The 24,531-nt window shown below is 49.6% G+C and overlaps 1 protein-coding gene across 11 annotated transcripts in view; it reads right to left on the reverse strand.

The window, feature by feature from the left end:
* The window catches only part of MBNL3 (muscleblind like splicing regulator 3), an 89,564-nt gene extending 65,835 nt beyond the window's left edge, over positions 1-23,729 (reverse strand). For 3 of the 11 annotated variants that reach the window (XM_048959112.1, XM_048959122.1, XM_048959114.1), the window contains exon 1: positions 23,387-23,489. The gene's annotated coding sequence lies outside the window, so the exon portion shown is untranslated. Of the gene's footprint in view, positions 1-9,680; positions 16,505-18,502; positions 19,135-23,386; positions 23,490-23,604 lie in introns of those variants that run through there. The other 8 variants (XM_048959118.1, XM_048959116.1, XM_048959130.1 and 5 more) reach the window with 7 other exon arrangements.
* Between the last annotated feature and the right edge of the window lie 802 nt (positions 23,730-24,531).

Genomic DNA, 24,531 nt, shown 5'->3' on the forward strand with positions numbered 1-24,531 from the left:
TACTGCAATTTAAGGAGGTTTTTTGTGTAATCATCTGTCTCTGAATAAAGTCAGAAAGCTACAAGTGCTGAAGCCCCACGCATGCCCAGCAGAATGAATACGTTCCCATAGGATGCTCCAGGGCAGCACACACTGCTTCACACAGAACTTCCCCCAGCTTCACCAAAAACATTCATTGCTAAAAGTAACAGCCCCTACTACACCTTCATTCATCTGGGCTTTTGATTTCCTACCACCAATTTATTTGAGACGAGGCACAGGATAAAACCTTTCCTCCTTTGGCTTTCCACTAGGAGTGATGGAGACCACCTGCAGATCCTGCCCACCTGTGAGATACGGGCGTTCTGAGCGCATCTCTCCCCAGACACAGACACACAGGGAAGGAACCCACCTGTCAGATCTCTTCTGGCCTCACACATAAGGCAGTTCCCTGGGACCAGAGGCCAGAAAGCAAGTTAGAGCACAGTGGTTAACTCAAAGGCAGCATTTTCTCTGTGGTGCAGAAACAGCTATGATGCTTCTATGAACCAGCGCTAAAATCCCCTCCACTGCCAGCACCACTACAGAGGGGTTAGGACCACAATTACACCAGCTACAAACACTCACAAAGAAAGGGGAAAAAGCATTGGCAGGGATCTCTAGAGGTCAGCTAATCCACAGCCCTGCTCAAAGCACAGCCAGCTTCAGAGGTGGATGCTTCCATCTCCAAGCACAAAGAGAGATGTCTGGCACAAAGAGAGCTCAATTGAGTCAAACAGATTTACAGAGGAGACAGGAAAGGCCAAGGCTCATTAAGGCTTGTTCCTCACCACGTAATCATAAGAAATAGGATCAAGCAGATGTATCCCACAATCTACCTGATTATCCTGCTCAGTGCTCAAGAAACCCCCAAGGTCCCTGACAATCAACCAAGTGTCCACGCATTTGGGCAGGCCAATGGGGACACAGCCAACAGCGAGGAACCCTGTCACTGACCTGCCCTTTGCAGGATGCTGCTGGCAGCACTGACAATCAGCCTTTCCTAAGCTTCCAGCACAGTCTTAACCTTCAAGCCAGACGTGTGCCATGAAGCTGCAGAATGAGTGCAGTATGAGGTCAGTTCAGCCACTGAGCGCTGCACAAAGACCAAGGACTTTGGGAAGGCATCCCCAGGCTCAGAGCTGAAGGCAGGCTGCAGTGCCCATCCTGCACGCTGAGCTGTGACGAGCTCTGAGGAGCAAGGTGAAGCCTGCTCACAAGGAGCTGAAGAGAAATGCTGCAGGCTCAGAACAGCTGTGGCTACAAGGAGCCCTGGACTTCCCCATCATGTAACCCCAGCGCTCCAGGAAACTTCTCCAGCACTGCCTCCAGGGCAAGTAACAAGAAGGCATTTTCCTTTCAGGTCTCACAGTCCATCTCCTTCAAGTACATCCCTGCCCACACACACACACACACACACACACACACACACAAACACACTGCAGATTCACACGGTAACATTAGCTGCACAGCCAGGTGAAAACTGGCCTGCAGGAAGAGGAGACAGCCACTTGGACAGCAGCTTGAATTCTCTGAGCCGGAGGAACTCGCAGAAAACAGAAATAGTTTTTCTTTCAACATTCTTTGTATTGAGTGCTTGGATAAACCACAAGTAACTTGGCAGTGAACCAGTTTGGTGCAAACACAGAGCACCAGAACACAATGGAGTCATCACAAAGCCATCACTCTGGGCCAGACAGTAATTTTCCCCTTTGCACAGGGCAGGCCTCCAAAGCCTTTATGCTACTACATTCAAATCCATCTGAATTACATGATGTGTTACAAAATGAAGAGTCATGCACAGTAATGAAAACACCTATCACTGCAGGGCTACACAGAAGGGCACAACGCACACAAAGGTACCGAAGAATCATTTGTGAAATGACTTCAGACCTGGGAAGAAGGTAGCCTTGATTTATTCCTCAACTCAGCCCTGTTACAGCATCCTCTGGTTGCAAATCAAATGTGATGACTGAAAGAGATGGGAAGAGTCAACAAAAGCATCCAATATATTTAGGATAATTTCTTTCAGCATTAAGAAAAAAAAAAACAGGAAATCAGGAAAAGCAAACATACCAACAATTGAGAGATTTTCCATTCCATATACCAGAAAACCCAGGGCAGCCCAGCCTCCAGCCCCAGAAGCACTGCTCTCATACAGGTAGTCCCCATAGGCCACTACTTACACAGGATGCTCTAGTCTGCAGATGCCAGGCTCTGCAGACAGGGGCTCAAATCTTGCCTCAGCTGTGGGCAGCACCAGTAACACTGGACAAGCTGCTCCTGCTCGGTCCCTCTGCAAGGGGGACCATTCTCTCGGTGATGCTTTGCAGATAAAACCCAAGAATGGCAGTCAGGCATTATAAAACGTCTATGGTAGAGGCTGTTGAAGCATTAGATGATGTGACCTCTTGGACCCCACAGTCATCACAGCATGAAACAGGATACAGAAAGGGAGGAGGGGAGCATGCACATACACATACATCTGCCCCATTACTCCAGCAGGCTGCAACAGGATGAAAAGCATGTCCAACTGCTCCAGTCCTGCTTGCACAGCAATAAACACCCTGCCAGCACAGAAGCACTGCAGCAGAACACGGGTGAGGGGAACAGCAGAGCCAGAGGGCACCTAGAAGGATTAAGAACCCATTCTGGAAGTGTACTTCTGTCACCCAGTACCACCTGCCTGGTGAGTGTCCAGGGGCTGTGTGCCTGGTGTGCCCATGGGACAGAGAGGGGTTGGGCATCTGAGCACAGAGGAGCCAACAGAGCTAAGCTCTGAAAGAAAAGGCAAGAAAAAGACAAAGTCACCCTTAAGGCACTTCCCAAGCTGCTTAAAATTAGTGTGTTGGCCTCTCCTGCCTTCCACACCCCCCAGAATCTATTATTCATTGCTCTTCATCTCATTGCCAGGTAGGTGAATCAACTCTGCAGTGACTGAACATCCTCCATTCCCCCTAAGATGTCTGAGTCACAGACATCAACACAAGTCCTGAGAACTTCAATCATCTCCCCACCTTCCTGCATCTGTGTGACACAACAGCCTACAACTTCTCCCCCATGGAAGGTCTGAGCAACAGGAATTACTTTCGATTTCCCTCCTAATGCTTGTGGTGTGTTTTTCTTCCAGAAAACATCTGGCTTGATGTGAAGCCACAGGATCAAACCAGGGGTCTGAGAAGACAGGCTCTAGCTAGCCATGGCTCACATCTGGATGAACAGTGCCCTCCACGTGCTGTATCCCTCTTGCCAGCACCCTGCAGCCCCAAACACACAAGCACCCATCTCTGCTTGGTTGGGTATCTGCCAAAGCTGACTTTAACATCAACAGACAAAAGCAAAACAGGGATATACTCTCCCAAATCTGGAGTGTGCTCTTGGAACCACCAGTGCACTTAATTCCTTCCCCCAAGGGAAAGAGCTTGGATGATGGCAGAGGAAAGAGGGGATAGATGGCAAGTGGAGTCTTTGTTTTAATTGGCTGCTGTTAAGAACATTAGAAGGATGTTTGAAGGAGAATGATTACAGGCAGAGTGCAGAGGAGGTAATCAAAGGTGTCCAACAAACTGAATTTATGATGTGGCTTAGCAATCTATCACCTGGCTATCATTCCTACGTACATGCACATACATAAGCCTCAAAATATATTTAGCCTGGGAGGACTGAAAAAAAAAACAACAACAAAAAAAGTCTTCTTGCAACCCCAGCTAACAGCTCCTTATAACAGTACAGAAGCTACTTATTTCCATCGGAGGAGGCAAACCAGTTCAGATCTAAAGGATAAAAATTGTTTTAAAGTCTTCTAAATGTGAAGACAACTTTGTTTATGAAATACATACAAGGGAACATATGCATACAGCACAAACTCAGCACTGGAAAATTGGCTCCCTACAATTCCCTGTGATATAGATTCATTTTTTCCAGAGGAAGTTTAATGGTCTTGTTTGTTTTCACCACTAATAGAGGAGTTCAATGAAATTTTCTATTGGGAAAGTTTAATAAGGTCAGAACAACAGAACAGAGCGACTAGGAAGGAATGAATAGCCTTGCCTTTTATTTTTAGAATGAGGATAAAGGTGGAGCCTTGTAAGAGGCAAGGGATGGGCCTGTTTTGGCACACTTGGCCAGGCTGGAACACTATGTCCTGTGAGACTGGGGGTGTTGAGTTTATTTTTGCAGCAGCAAATCCCTCAGTGAAATCAGCAGCAAGAAAGCAGAAGGGTCCAGTTTGGAGAAGCAGCAAAAGCCCCAGGGATTGGCTGCAGCAGGGCAGCTCTCAGCCACGTGAGCAGGGAACACTCACCTCCCCCTGACCACATTTCCTTTTCTTTGCTGGAAAAACGAGCACTTTCAGTTGCTCCGGTGAACTGAGGATCTCTCTGCTGCTGCACATTAAGGGGAATCCAAGTTACAGCAGGATGAGCACTGTGGAGGAAAGCAAGAGCAAGAACAACACAGTGCGGCAGAGCAGAGGTGACACACTGCAAAGCAGCACGGCTGGAGCCGGACTCGGCTCATTTCCAAGTGCCAGGGCTGGATGGCAGAATGCAGCGTGATCACCTCAGGGAGGGACGAGATGGGCCAGAAGGAGACAAAACGAAAAGGAAGGAACACAGCTAAATAAAAAAATAAAAAAAATAAAAAAATAATAAAAAAAACCAGGTGGAGCAGGAAGTGACTTGACTGGGATAAACAGGTAAGAAGGAAAAAGGGTGCATTCAAGAGTAAGCAGGCCGTGGTCTGTTTCCTGGCACTGGCTAATCTGATTGGCATGGAGATACAAGAAACAGAGGCTTAAATAGCTCATGGGAGCAGATCCTGGGCTGGGGAGGGCCATCACCACTCCGCAATTAACTCCGTCACCGCTCAGCCCTGGCGGCACACAGCCATTGAGCGCAGCGCTGCCCCTGCACCAAAGGCAGGGACTCGACCCCGCCGAGCACAACCAATGCAGAACAAAAGAGAACAAGATTAAGCGCCTTTGTAAGGGTTAACAGACAATAGAGAACAAGCTGTTCCATGCATTCAGGTCAGGAAAAACAGGACTGGGACTTGACACAGACGCAGCGCACGCATCGCTGCCGCCCCACCAGGCTTATGCTGAGGCCCAACTTAACCCCAACTCCTCTGTATGAGGAGAGGACCACCCCACCCGCGCTCCCACGGAGCAGGATGCTCTTTTCCTTTCAGCAGAACCCGTATCCTCAAACTCCCCTCTTCACCCCATGGGACAGCACAGCTCAGAGCACCTCTGAGAAAGGGAGCAGACGGGAGGGACGGCCCTCCTTCCCCTGGAGCCCAGCCAAGACGAGCAGCCAGCAGCCACCCACTGCCACCCAAGAGCAACAGCAAGGCAGACGCACGCTATCTCCCAGCCCGATACTCTCCCAGCCTCCCACTATTTTTAACTCAGAGGATTTCCTGAGCCTGCTGTGGTTTGCCTGACGAGCTTTCCCCAACCAGCTGCTCACTTGCTCCTCGTCCAGTCTCTCCAGCACTCGTGTGAGCTCCACGCACACGCAGCATCCTCTGGCAAGGACCTCACAGCTCCACGTGAAGGATGAAGATAAGCTCCCTCGGAGCTTCTGGCCACGATCACCCTCAGATCTCCCTGCTCCCAGCACTTTGATATGCTGCAGGCCAAGCATCAGTCTCTTCTCAGACACTTCTTTTTAGGGACTTCCAGTGTCAGCAGTAAGTTAAAGATTTATGTACAGCAGTTGGTGAAGCTTATTTCTCCCTTAAAGGGGAGGGTCAGAGTGACAGAGCAATTGTGGGATGAAACACCACAATTCCCAACCTTTTGCAGGAGCTCAAACAAGCCCCATTTGCAACCCTTGCAATTAAAACAAACATATTAACAGTGATCTTGAATGCAAGATGCACAATTTAACTAGCCTGCATTCAGGCTTCGTTAACAAAGCAGCTCTTTTGTAGGCTGCAGCACAAGATTGAGTTACCTCTGCCCAACTACGCCAGGTGGAAATGTTACAGGCCTTAACAGAAGAGCCCCAGGAGAGCTGCTCTCACCCCACTGCTCACAGAGCAGGCTAAGCTCCAGCCTCACCAAGTCTGCAGGTAAGGCAGGGCTTGCAATTAAGCAACATTGAGCACAATCACAAGGCATTTCCAAGGGACTGATGACCGGCTGGGTGGGGTTACATTACAATCCATTAACCTAATCAGCATTTAAACCTCAAGAACTAACCAGCAGAGGCTGCCACCAGGATTATAAAACAAAGTGAGAGCATACTGTGAAAACATGCATCTTCCAAGGCTCTGGAGAGCTTCACAGCTACATCTTCACAGCTAATCACATCACAGGCACAGGTTAGGAATAAATAGCCAAGCTAACAAGAAAGTTCATCCATCTGATCTAGCACAGAAGTGCTTTCCCCTCCATGGCCCTTCAGAGGCGCAGAGCCCACAGTAAACACGAGGTCTGGGTCATATTCTGAGTTATCTCTTTTAGGAATTACAGCAAAAATAAGTATTCGGGGAATGGAAACTGGTGCTTCCTCCTGCACAGTCTGCAACACCAGAAAATGAAATCCACTGACAGAGCAGATCTTGTTTGCTGCCATTACTCACAGGCCGGTTAAATTAGGGAGTCACTACTCTGCTGCTTTTTCTGCACGCTTAAGGATTGCAGGGCAAGGGAAAAAGCACAAATTTCAAAGAAGTGTCCTGGAAATACCACATGCCCTTGGATACGTCATATATCCTACTGGGGATAGAGATGAACCTAATTCACCTCTCTCTTTAATTGCTCCCTCTGCCTATTCACAAAGCACCAATTGCATGCATCAACTGAAACATGGTGGTGATTGGTAATTATTTTTACATATCCTGGAAGTCTTCTGCATGGCAGTACTTCCTGCTGATGGGTTTTAATGTGCTGTCCTCACTTCTCTGGAAGGCTGGCTTGCCAACAAGACCATCTCAGCTGTAGACATGCATGCATATAGGTGGACCATGACCTTGGAATATGAAGGATCTGTCAGGACAAACCAGGCCCCTGCCCACCAAAGCAGGTGTTGGGCACTGCAGCAGGGATTTTTGCCATTATTCTCCCCTTTTTGTGGTTTTATTTGTTAGTTTCATGTATTTCCCACACTCCACATCATTTATGCCCCATTAGGGCCTCTGCTCGCCCTCTTTTTGTCTGGATCTTGGTTCTTTCAGCACCCTCTAAATATCATTCCCTTAACACCTGATTTAATATTGCAACCCCTTTAATTACACACAATGGAGATTTCATTGGAAATCTGATTATTATTTGAAAGCCTGAGCATTTCATCCCAGCCTCTGAATTGATCTATTGACTGCTTCCAAATCTCCCATTTTAATTTAACTTTTAACACTTTATATCCACAATAATTGCATTTCCCATGATCAATATTAACAAACATCATCTCTGGCCCTCTCCCAATATCCTTCCAAAACAGCCCTCCAAAACTGCTCCGGCAGAACTCACAGGATGGATTTGCTCTTGAAGAGGGGCAGTTACAGCACTGATCTCTTCAGCAGGTGAGAAAAACCTCACAGAAACCAGTGGAAGTAAGAATCTGCAAGCAGCACTACCTGCAGAGCTCGGCGAAATGCCGATGCTGTTGAGCAGGGAAGAAATTGCCAGCCCACGTGGAGCAGATGCAGAGCCCAGGCTGATGGCAGCATGGGGACTGGCCGGGTCCCAGGGCACACTGAGCATGCAGCCAGCATGGGGTCCATCTGTCCCAGCTCAAATGGAGAGGGACCAGGCTTCAATGTGGGGAGCCACCACAGATAGGCTCTGCAGGCAATGCCTGCCCACACAGAATAGCAGGTGAGCTGTACTTGGCTGGGTTCAGAATTGCATACAAGAACCAGAGCATGGGAAATGCTGACAGGGAGGTCAGGAGTATTAAAAAATAAATAAATAAATAAATAAATAAAGCTTTGCCAGTCCCTATCTCCTGCCATGTAATGCGCACCGTGCCTGTGCCAGCCTGCAGATAGAGATCCCTCTGCTTGCTCCACCGCAGCACAGCCAACAGAGCAAAGCACTTCTCTGAGGTGCTGAGCTGCCCCAGGAGCAGGGCTCTGCAGGTCACAGCCCTGGGCACAGCTCCTCTTCCCATGGCCACACAGCACTTAGCAACCCAGCCCTGCTACAGGGCAGTAGCAAAGCGCTGGACAGCCCAAGCCCACCTACGCCTCCTGAGCTGCAGATGCCTAGATTTGCAAGTAAAAATACATTTTCATAGAGGAACAAAGCCATCACCCTCCTTCACACTAATATTTTCCTATCAATCCTTCTCGTTTCTACTCTGCGTGCCTGCAGTACAGCAGATCTCTTGTTAGCAGACACAAACCACATGGGCTAATTAAGGAAGGCGCCCATCACGCTGCCTTCACATCCAGCCACTGCAAGCTCCACAGGAGAAGGGGACAGCTAACAGCACTGAGAGCTCAGCTTGGGCAGGAGGACAGCACTGAGTTTCCTTCTCCAGACCACAGGACATGGAGCTGAAAGTGCTTGAGGGGAGTCAGTGCTCCTCCTACCCTGTCTGCAGTGCATTTGCGTTTCTATGTTGCAAACGGAATAAAAAGATGTGTCCCCAGTGCTGCATGAAGCGAGAGTATTTGTCCCTGAATAATTTCTCTAGTATATTAAGCACAAGTCATTCTTATGCAAAGGCTGCCCTGTACAGCTGCCAAGGTCAGCAAGACCTTGCTTTATTTGCTGCATAAGGGCTGGCTGCACAACTTTTACTTATACATTTTTTTCCATGCGTTTTCCTGCCTTAGATTCCCCTCCTGGTAGTGCCTATGCATCTTGCTGTCTGTTCAGCAGGTCACACCACCGTCTCTGGCGGCTGATAATGACTACCCAATATCCAATCCTCCAGTACAGTCAGAATTCCAGCAAACTCTTTCTTACAGCATGTTTAATTCAAAGGCACCGAGGACAATATTGAATAACCATTTTCAAGGAAAACACGCTCTGCAGCTTTTGCTAACAACATCAATGTGTTTCTATTTTCAGAGGGTCTTGACCCGCTATCCACTCACACAGCCATCACTGTTCACATTCTAGTATCTACGTACAGATGATTTTTTGTGCAAGGATTGCATTCACCCCAGTGGCACCGCCTGCAAACATAAGCTCTGGATTACAATATCAGTAAGTATAGGTTTCAGTAAGCAGCCAAGTACGTGCACTTGCTGAACAGCCTGAATCTAAATAGATGCCGTGGTCTGAAAATAAGGCCCTCTGCTTTTTGAAGGCAGCCACCTTCTGGAGCACTGCCAATGGTTATACCCAGACTTAGGGCCCTTTCCCTTAACCCAGCTGACTGCATGTTGAGAGCCCAGTTTGCTAAATGCTGAGATGCCATCAGGGAAACAATCGGGTATTTACACAAGGCAGAAACACAGTATTTCAAGACTGTACAGCCTCACAGTAGTACAAAGGATTCAAACTTCAACAAACATTAATCCAAGCAGTCCTGCTGCAGGACCAAGTTCAGCATCCCGTCTGAGGTCAGCAGCTAGGTAGGAGAGTTTCCCAAGAGCCTGACCTTCTTGTGAAGCTCATGGCCCTGCCCCAGCCTTTCCAAGCTAAACCCAAACTAACAGGGAGACAGCAAACAAAAGCACCCATCGCCTCCCTGACCTACCAGGAACAGCACAGCCCCTGCTACAGGGCTTCTTCATTCCTGCTGGATTACTGCGAGCTGTACCTCTCCACATCTGATCTCCCACATCAGCACTCGGAATTGAGCTCTTGCTTATCAGCCTCTGACGCAAACACGTTTGCAGCCTGAGAGATGTGCTCAGCTAAGAACAGGAAGCCAAGGACTCAAGATGAGGGCTCCCACATCCTTCCTCCAGCCCGGAAACCAAGAGCTGCCTGGGGCCATCTCACTTATCCCTCCATCACTGCATGAACCCCATTCACAGGGGGCAGTTACTGACTGAAGTCACATAATCCTGTGTGTTACCCTGGGGGCTCCTTAGGGTGTAAACCCCCTCCCCTTTCTTTCATTCTGTAGCAGACTGATCTTGGTAGGAACCCACAGTCACTGCCATAACACAAATCATCATTCAAGCTTAACACACGCACAGGTGCCAGAAGTTTCTGAGAGCAGCAGCATTATAATGAGGCAGTACACAGGGGTTAAGAAGCGCTGCTGAAAAGGGAATGCAAACATATGGACTTTAGGCTCTGAGCAAGCACGCTGCCATACATGCAGCTCAAAAGGTCAGCATCGCTTATGAGCAAGAACTGCCTGGCTGAATGCACTGCCTTTGTTAAACCGAGAATGGCTGCATGATAGAGTGGGCTAATTAACTGCGTTTTACTTTGGGGGACACAAGTTTAAATCCTGGCCCTTGTCACAGCTGAAAATGAATTTAGGGACTACAATGAGAGCTGAGATCATTCATTTTCCACAAAATCAAACAACTGCTGGTCTCCTGACAGAGAGGCCCAGAACTCTGTGCAACAGTATCAGTGCTTGCACTGTTATTTCCCCAAGTGTATGAGTTATTAGCAGACTGATGTGAACAGCCACGACAACCAGAGCTGGCTGGCTGGACTGAGTGCCTGAATGCGAAGAGCAATTCCAAGAAATGCTGTGGGCACTTCATAGCGCCACAGCTACAGAGAAGGGAGCAACATCTGGCAGGATTCACATGCCCCTTGAGTTCAGAGGGGGCTAACACAGCTCTGGTGCAACTCTTACTTCATGGTAAAACCACCGGGCAGAGCTGGTCCAAAGAGGCCAAGGGCAATTTCCACACTTCCTCCCCACTGAAGGCAACTCAAGGCTGGTAGGGAAGTCAGTACTTTCCATATCAAGTAATTCTCTACTTTCATTTTGCTTAGAAAAGGTTTTCATTTAGAAACTTCACCTTCTGCTTCAAGGAGAAACTATGCACCCCCTTCCTTTCAGATTTTTACTACACAGATTTTCACCTAATCAAATCAGACATTTTTCCTCTGACAGAAATAATCAGGGAAAAGTCAGAACAGTGGACCAGTCCCAGAATGCTTCCAAGCAAATAAATAAGCATGAGTACCTGGAGAGCTGCACTGAAACTGTGCTGCTGCCCCCAGGGAGAAAATCCAAGCCCTTCTCTGGAGCCAGGCTACAGGCCAGCCCAGCCACAGCTGTGTGAGGTGGGAAGCTGACAGCAGCTGGACGTGATGCAGACTGCCTCCCTCTTGCAAGGCTGGCAGCAGACTGCAGACATCCCTACATATACTCCCCAAAGCTCCCCCCAGGCTCACATCCCCTCCTAGGGAAGCACCCTACTGTATTCTGACTGCAGCAGCAGTAAGCTCCTTCATTGTGTTTGTAGTATGTCACTTGGCCTCCCCGTGATTCAGTTCACCCATCTCAAATAATGGCAGTCCTCCGTGCCTTTCAGAGAGCAGTACATTCAGCATGTAAGAAGCCACTAGTGGCAGTGAACCACAGTTTTGGAAACAATGTGAAGCACGAGGGTTATTGCTTCAGAAGTGCAATTGTTCTCTTCTTTCCTCCTCCCTTAGCAAAGAAACAACCTCCAGCATCCTGGGCAGCCAGCACAACTGAAGGTAGGCAGAAAGATGCAAGGGTCAAAAGGAACACAGAAATATTTTCTGAAGCAGCCTCTGGTACACAATGCTCAGCAATGCCATGTCTTTCATCAGTAGCAAGCAAAAGATCCAGACATTCAACCCTTTAGTAGAACAAAGCTTTTACAGGTTTGCATGGAAGGCCTCCCTTGAATGGTGGAAGGCAAAAGCTCAAGTCAGACTTCTATCCAAAGAGTCACAGGCTTGGAGGGATGAATCCAAACGCACTGCAAACAAGGGAAGGAGGGAGCAGCAGCCACAGTGCTCTGCAGGTTGACAGAGCTCCCTGCTCACGGGGTGAGAGTCCAAGGCCAAGTCAAATTCCGCAAGTAAGGGCCGCGCATCACCCGCTGCCATTATCTTTAAATCCTCTTTACTCCGTGGAGCTATTCTCCACCCTCCTTTGCTTTTAATCAGGCCTGACCTACAGATGTCAGTCTCATTTCGGCTAAGTCAACACAACTGCCACATCTAGGATGCTGTTACAGGAAAAGCCTTACTTACGCTTCTGGCTGGATTCCAGAGTCTACTCCTTGGTCTAGACCTGACCTCGTTCCTTTTCTTCAAGCCTAATCCTTTACCTTAAGGGCAAAGCAAACGCACAGGGACTCCAACACAGGCCTGTCTGCACTCCATCCCCCTTTAGCCTGCAGAGCCATGAGACTCTCGATCATGCTGCACAAACACCAGAGTTTATTGACAAAAGCCTCCCTTAGAACCACACTTTCTTTAAAAGCACACGTGTTCAGTAGCTAGAAAGCCAACATGAAACACCAGCTTCACATTCTGCAATGTAAATCCCCACGCCAACACAAAACTTCAATGAACAAACACTAACTTTTCCTCAGACAGAGTCCCAGCCTCACACAAAAACAGAAGTTAGGTCTGACCATCCAGCTTCAGCTAAAGGACAGTCATTCTATAGCAAAAAGACAAGACAGCAATACTGTACACAGGAGCCATGCTTCTATCCCACATATAACAAGGCTCCTGCTGGTGCCTGTGACACCGCTCCCTCACATGCCGCCATCTATTCAAAGGCCTTTCTCCTGGTCCAGGTCCCAGCCCTGCCTCTCCTCCATCCATCACTTGATACAATCTCCCTGTCTTCCCTCCTTTCTAAACTCAGGCAACCCATGAGGCTCTGAGCCCTCATCCCAGCCTGCTGGGACCCCATCCCCACCTGGGTCCCACACTGAGCAGGGTCTGGCCGACGTGCTCCATCCACCTCGTGACCAGAAGACCTTGATCCCAGTGACGTACTAACAGCAGCAGTGCAAATATCAACCCATCAGTCAGATATTAGCAACCAACCCATTATCAGCTTATTTGAGAAGGCAGCTTGCTATAAATTCAACCTTCAGGTGACAACACAGGTGTTCCTTGGTTCTCAAGGGCATTTGCACGGTGTCTGAACATCTCTGCCATTTTTAGCAAAAACCCAAAGATCTGTACCCAACGTGATGCTGAGCTGCTATTTTCTCAGCACTCAGCAGCACAGCCTCACGTGAGATGCACAGGAGCTGCAAACAACACCCCTGTGAGGCCAGGAGGAGCCTCCTGATCAAATTCAGAGCTCTAAAACCGTCCTTGAATGCATGCTGCAAGAAATCCTCTGCACACACTCACCTTTTGTATCATGGGAGGTGGCAGGGGTGGGATAGGAAAGGAGATGAAAAACAAGATGCAGGCCAGATCCTCAGGTAAGGAAAATCAGAGACGTTCCCCTGGTTTACACAACAGCCTATCTGAGCCAACTGTGCTTTTAAAGTACTCTCACAGCAACATTTTCATCTGCCTTTACATCTGCTACAATCACAAGCTAGGCAGTGTTTTTCAGAGAAATTATTTATTCAGTTCTACAGTGACTAACCTGAATTCTCAGCTTGTTTCAAAAGAAAAACTGGAGCACTTCTTCACAAGAAGGGAGCAGTGGTGGAGCAGCAGCATTTCTCCTCCCATTTTTCTTCTCTACCTCTAAGCTGAAACTGTGCTTCAAGGCCAAGACCTCTACATCTCATCTAATAAATAAACAAATTCTACATTTTTCAACTGAAATGCTCTTCTCTCCACTTCCATGCCAAAAATGGGATCATTTTTCCAGTTGATCACTGAAGCCAAATGCTTTTTTCTTTCTTTACCGGTTCATCCAAAGTGGACGAAATTCCTTTCCTTTTTTTTAATTCCTTTTTCTGTTCAGCCACCTACTTGAAAAAAAAAAAAAACAGCTAATCTTACATTTCTGGCTGCAGCCTCACAATCCGGAATTAGTCGAACACAAAGTTCAAAGTGTGGGATTACCACTGGCTTGGCATTAGCGAGGCACCCTATGAAAAACATCCACAGAAAACAGAGACAGTCAGAAGCAAATCACAGGGTCAGTGAAAGTAGCCACACTACTGTATGAACCACATTAATGCTCCTTCCCAGATCTAAAGAAGAAAAACCGGCTGAACAGAGGTTAAATTAAGGCTGTAACCCAACCAAATTAAGGCAGGGTTCCAAAAGGCACGGGCTCACCCCAGGGGCCAGGCACCTGCCCTCACCATGGCTCTGGTGCTGTGCCTGACACAGGGGAAAGCAGGGACACACACAGCTGCTCTGGCTCAAAGCAAGGGCACCCTTCAACTACATTTCAACACCAGTAAGCTCTCTAACTCTGGAAGGCTGAGGACAGATGTACGTTTTCTTGCATGGAGATGCCCTTTACTCAACCCAGCCTAAGACCTTCACTTACACGAGGCTGTGATTAGGGGATTCGGGTCATGAGCAAGCAGATTTCATGCTTTAATTCTGTCTTGGTTGCCTGAGTCTCCAAGATGAACAACATCACATTCTTGCAGAAATCTAAGCAAACTTGCCTGCACAAGGACAGCCACCAGCTCTCTCCTTCAGAAAAGGCAGTCAAGCGCAAAAACCTCCCACCCAAAGGTGGCAGATGTGGCTGCTCTGCTCTCCTCACCCTAAAAGCTCAATCTTTGCAAACAACAATCCTGAAGCCAGCCTCACCTCTTTTATCTCCACAGTCCAGCTAACAGTACCGCATCAGGCACATCTACAGCGTTACATCTGTATTTCCCCTTCGGTACATCTCCAGGAAGGCATTTATCAGCAAATCCTGCAGTGTTATCCCTCTCACTCTCCAAGCTTCGCACCTTGCTGAGAACCACGTTGGAAACATTCTGGTTTAAGAGGGCCTTAAAAGCAGCCCTGCACCTCACACCCAGCTGCAGCCCTACTGCCTTCCTCCTGTAAGCAGTGCACAGGATTGGATCCTTGCTAAGTGACCCAGGACTGCAGTAGCACATCTTGAGCTGCACTGTTATTCTGTGTGGCAGGTTTCAATACCTGCAGATGCTGTCCAAAAATACAGAAGAGTAATTTGTGCTCTTGGGAGCTCACAGTCTAAAGGCAGAGGTCAGGAAAAACATTCAGTTCTTATAAATGCTGTTCTGTGGAAGGGGAGGAAAGAAAAAAGTCAGGACTGAGTGCTTCTCAGCAGATCATAGCTAATAATACAAAGATTACAGACATTAAGTGAATTTAAATTCATTCTTTTACCTTTCAAAATATACAGAAGGTTTTTTACCTTCCAGTATAGCTCCCATTTGTAGTCAGCTTCGCTTCCTGCCCATCACAAAAGACACTATACTTGGACTATAATCACTATAATGGACTTCTCCCCTTCAGCAGTCCTGTTGTACTAGGTGCCTTAAAAAAGCATTTGTAGTGTTAACTTCACAAGCATCCTATCTTCTCTTTTTTAGGTAACTGCTGCATAACTCTGTGAACAAGTTCTGCAGTTCTAATGGCTTCCTTGCCACCAGGAGATAGGAAAGCCCCACCAGTGCACACCACTGAGGCAGGAGAGGAGAGCACCTTCGCACAGGCTCAGCTGGGGAGTGGGAGCAGCAACATCCCCATGTATCAGAGGTAAAGGGGACTGAAAAAAAATCAGCTACCAGCAGTGACCAACATGCGATTTTAAACTTAAATGGCTTCTCTTGAAGGTGTGAATTCTATTCAGGAACAGCATTTACTCACCTGGTCCCTGCAAGGCAATGCATTTCCAAGCCTACAGCGCACGCATCTGCGTGCAGTTGTTTGAAATGTAGTTTGTGGCCAATTCCAGAAGCACAGGATCAGCTCAATTCAATTGTCCAGCCATTTGTTTCAAAAAGGGAGTTACTACCGGTAAAAAGCACCTGCCTTTGCTCACAGCCTTATGCAACAGCTACATTAAGCGTTACTCTAATATTAATCAGCATGCAACTGTAACAGTTAGCACTGAGTTAAAAACCCCAGCACATTGCAGAAGGCTGCTGCTCACCAGCCCAGCCCCACCTGTGCAGATGCTCTCCTGCAGGCCTGAGCACCCTCCAAGCTCCATTGCACCAACACTCCCAGAGGCCCTGAGCTCTGGCTGCCCTCAGCCTGGGTGGTTCTGCCCCCTCTCTTGGCCAGGCCAAACATTTACAAGACCAAGCACAAGAACAAGGAGAACAGCAGAGGAAAGAGACTGCACCTTCCAGTGCCAAAACCCATTTGAAGGGCAGTAAGCAGCAGGCTCTGCGGAGATGACAGAGGCCACAAGGACACTCAGAGCATCCAAAGGTTCTGCCTTGTAGCAGTGCCTCTCTCAATCAGCTTCCATTTCCCAAATAAGCAAGCTCCACCCAAATTTGCTTCTCTCCTTACCTGCACAGAAAGTCATTTACATCTGAAATGCAGAATGAACTGGGTGTGGACCCTAAGATAAGGATGAGCCCCCCAGGTTGGCTGAGCAGGTGGAGAAGCTCCAAGACCTGGGGGGGAAACTGCTCCTAACATCAACTGGCATGCAAAGCAGTGCAGCCACCCAGCTGGGGGAGCTTGGGCCAGCCTGCACAGCTGGGCTGCATTTACCCATCACTACAGGGACAAGATGGTGGCACCATACAGAATATAAGAAAATCTACTGTTAGACACTCCAGAAACTTCCCTGTACCTCATGTCTGGATCTCAGGGTGTTTTTAGAAGTATAACCTTCCACCTAGCATGGGACACAAAACAAATTTGCCTTTCAGCAGCAGCAGAAGCATCCTCAATTCAACCCTGGCACCCGAGCATAAGCTGCCTGATGTGTTTATTACGACACAGGCCCAGAACTGCAGTCACCAGCCCAGCAAGCCTCTCCTTCTAGCAGTGCCAACCAAACCTCACGCAGAACCAGCCCTGCTCTTCCCTTTAGAACCAGGGGGAGCATAGACGGATGCTCAGCCAGCTGCTGTGTGCTTGAAGATCACCTCCAGCATCTGCAGGCTTCAGGGACCAGGACAGACCGTGTTACCACGTAACCCCATTAACAGCTCTGTGCTACTGTTTCTTTTTCCTACCTCAAAAAAACCTTTTAGGTAAAAACTGTAACATAAGCAGAGCAGGGTCCTGAGTTAGGGCAAAGCCTCTTTCCAAAACAGAGCAAGGCAAAAAAAAAGCTTTCTGTTTCCCCTGAAAAGCAGGTCTATGTGACAGGAGAGGTCCTAATAAAGGTTTCACCATCCGAATTAAAAGTCAAAGGCAGCAATATAGAGCCCCCAAAATACAAGAAACGCGTTGTGCACAGTGTGAGATTTATTGCTGCCTCGCAGAATGAAGCCAAACATCTTAATATGGAAAAACACTGCTACTTTTGACCCAAACATACCGGGAACAGGAAGTAAAAACAAATTACCCAGCTGCAGCCTCCCTGAGTTACAAGCAGCAGCGAGCAGCATTTCCTGCCCCTGTGTCACAGCCCTCCACTGCACGCTGCTCTCCCAAGGCCTAATCATCACCCCACCCAGCCCAGGACCCATCTCTTACTGCAGCTCTCAGACAGGATCAGGCCTTTGCAGAAGGCCAGCACTCAGCTGCCTGGCCACGTTCTGGAGCTCTCGCAGCTTTCAGCAGGCACATTCCTAGTTCAGAGCAGGCATTTTTTCTGGTTTTACTGCATTGTCACCAGCAAACGCTAAGAAATTAAGTCAAGCCTCAATTGGCTTAAAACATAATTGAGTTTCTTTTAAATAACAGCTCTGTGCCACGCTTCTTTCTTTTTTCTTTTTTTTTTTTTTTTTTTTTTTTTAGCCTTGCATTTATTACATCCCAATTATACTCACAAGCTTTCCTATGCAGTGACAGAAATTACGCAGCAAGGCATACAGATGAGCTTATTTCCAAATCACAACTTGTGTCCAGGAGCTTCGCAAAAAGGTCCCAGGTAGACCGAGGGACCCATAAGGAAAAACCAGTGCAAAACTGACAGCCTGGCATCTCTTCTGTCAGCAGCAGGAAGGGAAAGGCAGAGATTGGCTTGGAGACTTCAGCAGAAGAAATGTTGAATATCATGCATGTAACGCAACCAAATGCCATTTACACAAACACAACACGTGAAGCAGCAGCTCAGTCTGCTATTTTGATTTCGATTCCGCTTTCAGGAAATCTTGTAGCCATCGTTTTTATCAACTCAAGCAGGTTTTTCCTACAAGGATTTAAAAGGCTACATATGCCAGGTCTAGAATACTTCATAAAGCAAAACAAGGATATTGTTTGGTGGGATTTTCTTTCTTCCTCTAATAACGACAAGCAGCCAAATGACAGCCATTAGTACGACACAGGCTTCCGAGCAGATTTGTGCCAGCCTAAGTGAAAGCCGAATTTCACCCTACAACACTTCTGGGTATTACAGACATCTGCCAAAACGATGCAGGCGACACAAAGGTGCACAAACGCACACCTGATCCATTGCAATCTGCAACTTTCACAAGGACTCGGCGTTGTGTGCCGCTGTTTTGCAATAAGGCACCCTGAGCACGCACGCGAGCGCGCCCTCCCACCCACAACAGCTCCCAGCTCTACCTCATATTCTCTTACATCCGTCACCTTCCCGTTCCTAAGCTCTGCCGTGGGGCTGCACGGTGAGGAAGGTCGCTCCCGTTATCGTGCCGTGCCAAATCCCAGCCCAGCAAAATCCAAGTTAACAAGAAAGGATTTCAACAATAAGCGGGAGTCCGAGAAGGCGGTCAGAAGTGCCGCCAAAATCAGAGCTCCTTCTCCAAAAAGGCCCTCCCTTCGGAAGCCTGCCAGTCAAACCCGGTCACGAGGCTGTTTTCCGAGAGTGAATAGAGTTCTTATTGACACAGCTTATGTCTGCAGCATGCGGCCCTCCGCAAGGCTTTCAAGAACAGATCGGATTACACAGACACATTCTCTCTGATTTTATGCATCCAGAAGCCCTCCGACGCCGAACACCGAGCTCTGAAGGCCACTCGTTTTCAGCTCCCTCCCCTGTACGTGCTGTGACAAAAAGCACACGAGGGGCTGCTGAGCACCTCGCTCCTACCACACAGGGCCACACAGTTTGGAGGCCAAGGCGTGGATCTGCTCCATGCATTAGACTCATCCCTGCTGGAGGTGCTTAGCATCGGGATGGGAGAAAGGGAAATAACAACTATCTGCTGACACCGCTTCAAATGGGGGACGATAACATCGCCTACCCTTGTTGGAAGATGGCACGGAAAAATGGGAGGGTGCACAGCTAGGGGAATAACGCTGCCGGGGCTTAGCAGGCAAGAGGCATGCAGCTGCAAAATGCCACCAGCACAAATGGAAGCAAACAACCTACCTAGAAGCAGCAATCTGCATGCACACGTGAACCAGGAGAAAGCAAAGAAAATGGATCTGTTTACGCCGTTTCTACATTTAGCAGGCACAAAGAATTCCGTTCCAGAAAGGGAAAAAAACAACAAAACAAAAAAACCAACAAAGTCTGGCATACCCACAATGCTGCTTAAAGGTGAACAGAGAATTACAAAATATTTTGGTATCATAAAGGCTCCAGCATTGAACGCGGTTCAGCCTGCGCCCAAAACACACACCAAGTTAAAACCTGAGCATTGCAGAAAAGGATGCAGGAGGCTGAAATATACCAATTCATAATATAATTGGGCAAACAGCACACCACAAAGCATCACACAAGTAACTGGTTCCCTGTCACTTAAAATGGAATGATTCCTGCATTAACTCATCCATACAGAACTGGAACTTCTCACTGAAGTATTACACGTGGCAAACAGTACATGGAGTGATTTGCAAGTTCGAGCTTCAGAGCTTTCAAGGGATTTTAAGAGCAAATACACGCTGCTCAATACAGACAGCCATCCTCTTCTCTCCCCTCCCAAGCCACAACTGCTGTCCAGCCAAGTGTTTCTATCCAGTTTCAAAGGCTGTTTTGTCCTGTTGGATGCCAGGAGGTGGACCTGGGGAACCCCGAGGTGGGGTGCCAGGTCTGCCTGAGGTGGCGGATCTCCTTCGCTTGGACACTGAGTCTCATTTGTAGAGCACAGTCTGAGAGCCACAGCTCCTATAACCACATCTGGAAACAGACATAAGCAAAGTCTGCTTTCCAGCACACAGCCTCCCTCTCATCAACCAGCACTATGTTTCTAGCCCTCAGTTTAGTTTCCACACGTGACTTCCAGTAAGCTCATGGACAGAAAAGCCTGCTCCCATAAAAGCTGCGTGCTCCTTCCCAACATATCTGAGTCACACTAAGATTTGCTCCCTTGCCAAAGCCAAGCTCCCACTGCTGCTGTGGCAGGTGTCCTGCTGCAAGCACCAGCAACCAAATCCTGTCTGTAGATACATAATCATCACCTGTGTCTGCATTCACCAAAAGAAAATCTCAATTTGCTTTTGGGCACCTGACCAAGCTTCAAGGCATTGCTGCCTAGGAAAGCCATGCTTTGCCTTGTGCTAAAGAAGCCATTTGCAAGACACAAACGCTGCACTTTTTACCATCACTTTAGCTCAGCACAAATCAGTGACGATAACAAAACCTCACCCTGTCCTGCTTGTGTACCCCAGACCTCTGTGCCAGCACAACTGCATGGCCATGCAGAAAAGCAAATCAGGAAAGCAGCAAGTTAAAATGAGTCTCACTCTTCCTTGTTACTCTGCAAGATTATTTTTAAACCATGAGGATGGTAAAGGGACTGGTGCAAAGGACTGGAAGCAAGACCATTTCTTTCTCTGCAGCATCATAAACTTCAAAATTGACTTGCAAGCTATACAGCAAGAGGTAAGAAATCCAAGCTCCCCTTGTTTGCAGTCACAAGTTTAAATCCCACTTACACATTCCCTTACGTGCACAGAACAAGATTTGGAAAATATAAGAAAAAACTCTCAGACTTCTTACAAGTTGCTCCTCAACAAAGAAGGAGGAGGCCGAGAAAGCTGCTGTTGGTTACCAAGCAGAACTGGCCATGAAAACCACCTACATGGTTGTAAAACTGTATCCATTCCAGCAGCGTCAACACCGCAGCATCCCTACTTTTCAGTAACCTTCCCATGGCAGCTGGAGAAAAGAGGACCACGACCAGATCCACTGCCTAGTGCTCCTTGAAGAGCCCTCGCTCTCCCTCAGTGTAGAGGAGGTGGTGTCACCACGACCTTCTGCTGTGTCCAGGCACTGCTGGACATTACAGCAACCACGAGGAGCTTCCTCTGTGACTGCCAGAGCTGCTCTGAACCCCCTGGGATACATCACAGACCCAAAACACAGTGCAGAGCCATTAGAGATGCACAGCAGCATCCAGACTGAAAGGTACATGTGTAAAACACAGCTGCTTCTGAGAAGAAAGACTGTGTCAGAGATCAGGCTACATCTCCTCCTGCTGTAGGTGCATCCCACAATATCTAGAAGCTTCTGTATAGTCCATTGTCTCTCAAATAGAAGCACTCAAATGCCAAAATAGCTCTCAAACTTTTCTGGGCCATCATTACTTTAAAATGACTTAATTTAAATATGAACCATGTCTCTCTATATATACATACACGCACACCAGGGGAAATTAGCACTTGCAGAAAGGGTTGGTGCCCACACAGCTCCGCTCTGGGCTCACATGTGCTGCACTGCCCTGGATCCCAGCAGCTCCCCAGGATCCCACCCCACTGCAGAGAGAGCCACAGCCCCAGCACACACCTCCTGGGAACAGGAATACAGGGATAGTATACAGGGTAGAGTGTGGTGGGGGCAGGGAAGTTTCAGGACCAAATTATGGAGCCTTTTAAACCCTTCAGCTGCGTGAACTGTGCAAAGCTGAACCCACAAGCAGTTCCTTTGGGAGGCTTTTCTTTTTTCTCCTAGGACCGAGATGTGCGATCTGAGCCTTCATTTGTAAATAAAGCTCTGAGGAGCAGGACTGGGCCACGTCAGGTATTCCTCCAACCAGGAGAGCAGCACCATTGCAGCTCTATGTACCACCCCAGAAGCAAAATACCCAACAAGGAGGACCCACAGGGGAACACATCCCTGCAACCCCACTGGAGCTGCTGTACGATAAGTTAAACAGCATTACTTCTGCAACTGCATAATCCCAGCAGAACCAGCTCGACTCCAACTGCACAGCGCAGACACTCAATAGCTCCAGCATGGCACACAGACTATTACCTCTCTCTAATTACAGGATCACGTTGCATGTCCAACAACCGCTGCAATTTACTCCTGCCCCACACACTCCAGCTCCAAATTGCTCATCCCACCTCTCGCTTCCAAACTTCCAGGCACCCTTTGAATAAAGCCACCTTCATATGCACCACACGCATGCCCCCGAGTCCCCCCAAAAGGCAAAGTCCTTAAGTAACGCAGGCATCGAGCTCAGGGTAAACGAGTGAGTTAGGCAAACAGCACAGACACGATGCTGCTGATCAAACACACCCCAGCATCGTCGCTCACCCACAGCTCTCACAGCAGGATCAGCCCCTCACAGCCCCCCCTAAGGCAGCGTTGAGCACTGAGCAGCAGTCACACTGCCAGCTTGGAGCTGCTCGCTGCCAACAGGTCCCTGACCGTCCCTTCACCTCGCAGCACCTCTCGCTGCACGGGGGTTGGTGAGGGGGGGGGGGGGGAGGGAGGGGGGACGGGACTGCGGCTCCCCGAGCTGCCCAGCCATCGCTCCGCAATGATTCAGCATGGGGGTGGCTCCAGGGAAGGCAACACCTCCCGCCAAGTGTCACCACGGGGCTGGGTGGGAGCGGGAGAAGTTCTCCATCTATCATGGCTGCACTTTCCCAAATGCGTACAGCCGGGCCTGGCGGGGGGGGGGGGAGGGAGTAGTTGGGGGGGGGAGGTTCTGCCTGGAGCCGCACGGGAATAACACGTGGAAATATCCACCGCACGGGTAAACGAAGCAAAGGAGAAAGAACGAAAAAAAAAAAAAAAGAAAGAAAGAAAGAAAAAAAGAGGAACGAAAAAAAAGCAGCCACTTCCCGAGGCAGCCCCAACTTCGCCAGGCTGTGCTCTTTGTTTCTAGGCAGACTCCAGTGCGGTGGCAAGGAGGAACAAATGCGCATGTCTTAATAAGAGTCCAAAAAAAAAAAAAAAAAAAAAAAAAAAGGAAAAAAAAAAGAAAGAAAGAAAGCAAAAAGAAACAGAAATTCCCCCCCTCCCCCGGTAGGAGAACCGAACCTTCCCCGCAGCGCCCGAAGCTCAAACTGCCCCGGCCGCTCCGCACGCAGATCCGCGCTGCCGGCACGGCGCGGCACGACTTTCGGCGGTGGCGATGACGGCAGCAATTAGTTTAGCTTTTTTTTTTTCCCCCCCTTCTGTTTTTAAAAAAGACCAAAACTAAAAGCAACAGCCGCGCTCCTCCCGGCTGCCCAACCCCGCACAAAGGCGCAACGCTCCAACCCCCCGCACCGCCCCGAGCAGCTCCCCGGGGCAGGGGGGCAGCGCGGCCTTACCTCGGCGCTCAGCGGGCGGCCGCTCCGTGCCTCGCGCGGCGGCGCGGGGCGAGCCACGGGGGCCGGGTTAGCACGGGGGCCGGCTGCGCGCCGCCATTTTAACACCTCCCTCCCGCCCGCCCTCCCTGCGGCGGGCTGCCACGCGCGGCGTGGGAACGTCGCTCAGAAGCGCCCCCTCCCCGCGCCCCCCGCACCCCTCCCGCCGTCGCCGCCGTTACATTGACGCAGCGGCTCCTGGTCGCCGGGCCCGCCGTGGCGGAGCTAGCAGGGCAGCAGCAGCGGCCGCCGCCGTCGTCGTCGTCGTGGCCCCTCCGCCGCCTCCCGCCGCCGGGCGCACATGGTACGCTCCGGGGCCGCGCCGCGCCGCGCCCCGCCGACCGTGCGCGCCGCCGCGCCGCCTGGCTGCTGCCATGGCAACCGGCCCGCCGAGCGCCGCACCCCCCGCCGGCGGCGGACGGAGGGACCCGGCCCGAAGCCGCCGTCACGCCCCCCGGCTCCGTCCCCGAAGCGCCGCCGAGGGGCAGCGTCCCCGACCGCCGCCCCCGAAGTCCTTACTGCCTGCCCGCAGGGAGGGGCTCCGTCCCCGCGACACCTCCGCTCCGTCCCCCGCGGTGCCCCCAGAACCCCGGCGCTGAGGGGCTGCATCACCTCTGTTCCCAGAGCCACCCTCACATCTCACACCCTTCTCTCCCCAAACCACCGTCACATCTCCCACCCGGACCCCCTTGTGCCCAGACCTCAGTCACATCTCCCCGCTGTGTCTCCTCTGTCCTCAGAGCCGCGGTCCCATCTCTCACCCAGGAGCCTTCTGTCCCCAGCTCTGCTGTCACTCCCCCCACCAGGCCCTTACCTGGGGGGTGTCGAGGCTCTCCCACAAAGCAGCCCACGTTTCACTCCTATTTTGCATCAGCAAACCGAGTCTGCAGGACAGTGGTGTGGGGATGATGTGTGATGAGGCAGACGAGGGAGTCGATCGGGAGCTGTGTGCACGCCCTGTGTCCTGCCAGGCAGGAGCTCATTCCCTGATGCACAGGATGCTGCAGGCCGACCTGCTCCAAAGCAGCTCTTATAAGCATCACGTACACATAACCCAGCTGATTTCTGACTTCTGCATCAAATTCCCACAAATGCTTGCGTTTTCATTA

Source organism: Lagopus muta, chromosome 13 (assembly GCF_023343835.1).
Source record: "Lagopus muta isolate bLagMut1 chromosome 13, bLagMut1 primary, whole genome shotgun sequence".
Taxonomy (NCBI): Eukaryota; Metazoa; Chordata; class Aves; order Galliformes; family Phasianidae; genus Lagopus; species Lagopus muta.